Here is a 6670-nt window from a genome sequence, read left to right as displayed (position 1 = left end):
GCGTACCTGTTAAGGCAAGATCCGATATTTGAATGCACAGTTTAAGCGACCTTTTACCCCTTAATAATTTTGTGAAAATAAATATTTTTACCCCTTCAGGTCGTTAGTAAATTGAACCCATCTTTCCTGTATCATGCACACTATGTACAATGAGGCTTTCTTGTTTAACGTTTTATTCACCTAAACCTCAGAATTGGATCAAGATCACCGACTGCTGACACCCTTGTCGCCAGCCAATAACAACAACTTTTCAAGGTTTCCCAGAAAAACAGAGCACCAGCTAAGTCACACCTAGAATAAACCAGTACCAGGTGAACCTTCAACTATAAAGTAAGTCCTCTCTTTACTCTTACGTTGTACATTCACCACCCTGGTATACAAGCAGTCCTTATTTCATTGCAATGTAACCTATCTTTTTTCTTTCATACGCACATGCGTATCCGCGGCCTCTTCTATCTATCGTAGCGGGTAGGCGCTTTAGTAGCATTGATAGCTATTTGACAGCGGTAAGTTATTGTACCGCAAGGAGAGAGTACGGCTCACAGATGGAGATCGCGTGGTTACAAAGGTGAACGCTCCCATTTTACAACTCCTATAGTAGCGTCCAATAAGATTCTAAAGCCGGAAATTGTGAGGCACCCTAGGCATTTGAGAGTGGGCGGACAAACAAATAATCGTACCACGTCGTCTGCTTACACAGTTCCTAAAACCCTGGATATCGATGAAGAATAACTGAGATTAAACAGGAACGGCTGGACGCACAGTTTCACAGAACTCAAAGACCAATATACAAAATCACTCTGCAGTTGTACTAAAGAAAGCGTTCCAAATTCGCGGCGGCCCGACCCAATGCACTATAATGGTTGTCTGAAGGCGCGTTTTTTTCTCTATTTTTCTCTACTTCGTTCGGAATCTTAAGTGAAGAGAAGCTTGCATGTATATATATATCTTCATGTGCACGTACACTAATATACAACAGGCTTTTCGAGTGGTCAAGTGACGGTGGTTTTATTGAGTGATCTTTTCCACTGCTCTAATGTTATACATACATAAATGTTGATCTCACTTATATGAATATAAGTGAACTTGAAGAAGGATACGAGAACTATTTAATTATATTTTGGTAAAGGATAATGAGTATATTCTCCTCGGCTTTAGGAAGAGGTGAACAAGTGTGTGTGTGTGTGCTAAACATAGAAGAAATTAAGTAAAATTCAAATAAATATGTAGAATGTCAGTATTACATACGGATTCATTTGAGAAGAAGAGAAAGAAAAGAGAGGTGGAGCTCTCACATAGATAGTGATGTCGCTAGCCACAGAACGGCAAATAACAATAATGCCCTAAGACAATAACAAATTCCCGCTGTGTCCTTTACAACATATGTAACGTTTATTATTTCTTCTTTTGCCTGAGTGGTTGCTTTCGTCCCTTTCTTGCGGCTTCTTTCCCGCTTTCTTTCATTTCGCTCTTGCATTCTCTGTTCCGTTATCTGTCTCTATGCTTCTTTTTGGTGACGAAAATTCTCTGAACCGATAACCGTGACGTTGCACGTCCTTGAGGCCGCTGCCGGCCCATCTATCCGGTAGACTACACTCCATTTTATCGTGACCAAGAAAGGACTAAGGGAGGGCTGCGCCGAAATGAGGCGCTTTGGCGGTTACGGCCGTCGGTCGTAACTCGGCCAGAACGTTGCCTCCGGCCGTCGCCCCCCTTTCGTCCCCCAAATTTTCCCCTAAAAGGCAAACAACGACGGAGGACGAAGTGTACCGATGCAGAGAGTTAGTAGCGAAGGAAACTCATGATGATGCGTTCCTGCTGCAGACGTGCACGGCGGGCTATGTTGCAGCCGGCGGTGGCATTCGGGTGTGGCATTAAACCCCCGACGAACAAACGAATGATGGGACTGCCTAGTCTCGTAGCTAGCAGCCGTTCGATGCGCTAACTAAAGCATCGTTCCCTAGAGCCATTTACCTCTTTGTACTTGTGACGGCGGCTGGTCTACCTGCCAAGTCGGTTACTCTAGCAGCACAACGACTAAAGCATCGGTAACCAGCGAATAGCTACAGGAAAACAATCTCGCTGTTACAGTAGGTCCCTAGACTTTACACCTTTACAGAGACGTTTCAACATAACAATAAGCGGTGAGACATCATCTGACTCTGCAAACTATTAGGTTGTTATAATTGATTTTCGTGTGTACTGACAGTGTTACAATAACATCGTGTTATATTCGTCGCACCTTCAATTCCTATTACCTGAATTATGTATGTATGTATATGCAGGAGTCCATGCTACGGAGTAGTGTGTATAAAACAGACGCTACAAAAGAGATACATGCAAACATTCACAGAAAAGTCTGCTTGTTTGCGCCATTCGACAGGAGCGTGTGGTATTAATAAACAGCAAATTTAGTTGAAATATTAAAGGGGGAAGATCGACTATAGCTCTGTAATAAGCATTATGGCAAGAAAAAATTCACTGAAAGTCGCTGTTCGCACATAGATGACGAAGATTCTTCGTAATTAAAACTAAGAAGAAAATGGAAATGGCGAGTTGGCAGATGGCAGTTTATAACAAAGTAAATTTTCCATAGTTCAAGGTTGTTGAATCTACGACTTTATGTAAACTTCCTATATGTATATATACAAGTAACCGTCAGTATAGCTGGGGTATGTGGTTAGTTCGCTGCAGAATTTATATGACGGGAATACTAATATCTTGTAGCCTATACAACATTTCCTAATATTGAAAATGGTCGAGTAAATTATTTTATGGCCCAACACTAATAGCACATCAGGCGTCTACAGATCGTAAAGCTATAAAGCTTGCTATGATTACATATTTGATAAAAAGTAAGCCCGCTCCTTAGCAAATAGCCGTCAGTTAAAAAAAAAAAAGACACAGAGGAGGTAATATCTTTTTTAAATCTGAAGCGTAAAAGCTATTCAATATTTATGTTCTTATATGAAAGATTGTTGAACTTTTACGAGCTATTGATGATTTTGAATTATACGGAACCATATGTTCAATGCATATTTGTTACACATGTATAATGAATAGCGGCTTCGTAATATCACTACGGCCGCTTACTGTTTCTTTTTTTTAATTAAGTTCATCACAACGCCGATACACTTCCCGGAGTCACTCATATTAGATCACAAATCGCGCCGAGTAGTAGAACGCTATCGTCTACTCTAATATAGACAGTACTATTGGAATAGTTGTAATAGCGGTCTGTAAACTAAATTAGAATGGAACGTTACCGCCAGTTCATTCCTGTCTGCATTCACAGCAGGGGGCTTGCAGTTACTAAGAGAAACGGCACATTATGTGGGCACTGAGAACCTTTTGCATGCCTTCAAGGCTGTGAGGCGTGAGTCACGCGTGAGTCCACAAGCGATCCTGAGGATCATCACAGGCAATACCCCATTCTTCCCCTCAGTCGCCGAGACGACATCCAGCACGAAACAACCTGGAGATACTCGAAGCTCCGACGACGAAATGGGCCACACGGCAGTGGATCGACGTGGTAATGATAGCTTATAGTAAAACTGTCTGTACGGGGACGCCTTAAGCGGAGGGCTAGTGGACGCTTACAGGCAAAATCGCTAGAAATGGTTCTATAAAAAAAAGTGTTCCTACTGCTCTACCTTTTATTGGACTACGAGCTCGATGCTGGAGGTTTCAGCGGAAAGCATGATGGCCATAAAAACACCATACAGCGGACGTCTGCGCGTGGGCGGAGGTGGAGTCTTTGTCTACCCCGCGCTATCCGGGGGTTTACGTATCTCCCGACTCGGAGATACGTAGCACAACCGGCAACGAAGGAATTGCATTGCACGTGCGTCAATATACTCCGACAACCAAGTTTTGCTAGTCATCGAGCGTTTGAGGTTAGCGTAATAAACCATGTTAAAGTCGACACTGAATGAAGCTCGGACTGTGACGCTACAAGCTGCCCGACAAGGGGTTTCTACGGCAGAACGACTTCACACCGTATGTGTGAGAACTTTTCCTTGGACCTGAATATCGAGCTGGAGGACTCTAATACAGAAAGGAAGCTCGGGGAATGTCGCGCGATTTATTACGATTCCCATATACCAGTTAGAAGGACAAAGAGATGAGCACAATATCATGTTTTTAATGCAAGCGATGTTTGGTTCGATAAGGCCGTGTATTTAGCAATAAGTGTTAAGCGCATACCCCAAGGTCAATACAGAAGCGATGGGAAAGATTAGCAACCATGGTAACTGTAATCTGAAAAATTGTATCCTGAAAACTGCGCTAATCAGTTTTATACTAACAATCTCAGTATATCTTAAAGAAGAAGCCCTTAATCGTAAGAAAGAACGCCATCAACTGCAGGACAAAGCCCCAACAAATCCTTCTTACTCGCGAAAAGAAAATATTTTTTTTACACCATGTTGATATGTCGTTTGTTTTCACCTGTGAGAAGCGTTTGCGGTGAGTATCTGAGTTAGCAGTGATGCATCGCCTTGCAAATAATAACTGCTTCAATCCCATTGGCGATAGACAGAGAGAATTTTCTACGAGAGAACAGACTAAACACTTGTTGTGCTTGTTGATTAGGGAGAGTCACCAAGGCTGACTCGCATATACATACTTTTTATTTTCATCGTTTGTGAAGTCTGTGTTGATCTGGGGGAAAAAGCCACAATCGAATCATGATACGGCTTTTTAACGGATGTCTTTCTCCGGAATCGTTCGGCTATTGCAATTTTCTCTAACGCAAACGCGCTAGGCAAATGTTATGTAACGCTCCAGGCAAATCGGATAATACATGTCATAAGTTTAAAGTCCCAAAACCGGTAACCGTAAGCGTAAACAGAAACATCCTTGCAAGCTTCATTTATTTCGCGAAAATGTACGGTCCTTTGATTTGCACTTGAAGTAATACACAAATTACTTCAAAATAAAAGAACGTATCTTAAAGTTGGGAAGAAAAAGTTTTTACGTAATATTCACTCGGCATACGAATAGCACATTTTGTATTTGTCATTCACCTACAATACTAAAACAAAATTCACCTGCGTTGACCTGTAAATACTATATGCAAGCTCTGTTTTGGCTTGTAACTTATTCTTGGCTGGTCATTATTTCAATATATTAACAAATAATGATAATATGAAATTAAATCAATGGGCCTGAATGTTCCTATTACTGAACATTTTATCGCCATACAATGCAAGTCTACAGCTGTCGGACACACTGGTTTCACCACATCCGCTTTATTGGCCCCGTCTTACCAAAATAAAAATTACCTTAATGCCTTATCTAAATATCGTATTAACTTATTAACAGCGTCCTATAGGATGGTTAGTGCAACCACCCAGCCAGCAGCTATTAATTGCAGCTTCCAGACGGATGATGTGTCTTTTCAGAACGACACGGACCGTATACGTAAGTTGGTTTTGAACTTGTACCACTTTATGTATTACTAAACTCAGTAAAAACAGAGCCACACACCATCACCGCGCCATTACGAAAACACGACCGTAGTATCCACCGTCGGGACGCGAGCCTTCAAGGGATCGCTTATATATTTCGTAGCGTATTTTTTTGAAGACATTGATTGCAAAATTCATTGCAAGACGTATTCAATTCGAAGACGTAGTACCAATAAGGTATTCTATGTTTATAAGTTAGCACTTGACCAAGGTACCAGAGCAAGGTAAGTTAATTTAGGCAATATCCTATCAATCCTCATTTAGAACCTATTACACCTTTGTACATGAATATGAGACCTTCAAACTTAACATGAATATTACCCGCAAAAACAAATTCTCTCTAAAGGTCCTAAAAGGTCGAGAAACCGAAACGAGGACTCAACGGTTTGGTATAGCTTGCATCCTTGAGTAGTCGAAACAGTGAACGAAGAAGAGTCAACTTGCATTGACAGGTACGTGCCTATAGTGATAATTATCTCAGTTTCGCCGCCTAACCTTCCAATGGAAGAGTTGTACTCGAAGACGACTTATGTAAAATAGATCAGAAAGTTAGTTACATAAAAAATAACTGTAATTTTTTTTAGAATTATATTCTTATGCACATATTTCATTCAGTGAACATCTATTTTTCGATTTTTACGTCCGATATCGTCGTTAGGCATTCTACCAGACGGCTGGCTCCCAGCACGAAACAAACTGTTCGTCTGTGCCCTGGTTCGCATCCAGGCCACAATGTGTTCCTAAGATTAGCAGGCCAATGCGTTACCCACTAAGCTATCACGGGGACACTCATTGGACCCTGTAACTTTGGCCGGATTATGGCAGTGAACGAAGCTACCAGCTTCACTAAAATAAAGTTGGAGTTAAGGCAATCCGAAAAAATTGATAGTTTCTTCTTTGACGATGTCTAAAGGCAGCAACGAGCCACCCAATTGGCACTCAAAACCTCCCGCACAAATCTGTACAAGTAGAGCTGCAAACAGTGAAAATATGCAAACAAATAGCATAGGGAAAAAGTCCATTAAACAAGATATCTATAGCTTATTATTTACTATTTTTTGGCGGCTTTTGGCAGCGCCTCACTAAGACAACTTCGAAAATTGCAAACTCATACCTTACACAACGTATGCAGTACGACATAAACAAGCGGCGCGTTTCAAAATGATCAGATTGGTCCAAGTTCGGCATCCCTTCGACGA

The 6670-nt window shown here is 41.4% G+C and overlaps 1 long non-coding RNA gene across 1 annotated transcript; it reads left to right on the top strand.

The window, feature by feature from the left end:
• Positions 1 to 393: 393 nt before the first annotated feature.
• On the top strand, positions 394 to 6612 carry LOC147755463 (uncharacterized). Its single transcript, XR_015328045.1, has 3 exons — positions 394 to 5424; positions 5818 to 5923; positions 6130 to 6612. It is a non-coding gene; the product is annotated as an uncharacterized LOC147755463 (long non-coding RNA).
• Positions 6613 to 6670: the final 58 nt, after the last annotated feature.

This window comes from Varroa destructor, unplaced genomic scaffold (assembly GCF_002443255.2).
Source record: "Varroa destructor unplaced genomic scaffold, Vdes_3.0 BEIS01000005.1, whole genome shotgun sequence".
Lineage (NCBI taxonomy): Eukaryota > Metazoa > Arthropoda > Arachnida > Mesostigmata > Varroidae > Varroa > Varroa destructor.
The sequence above is the reverse complement of the archived record's forward strand: the minus strand, read 5'-3'. Positions and strand labels throughout refer to the sequence as shown.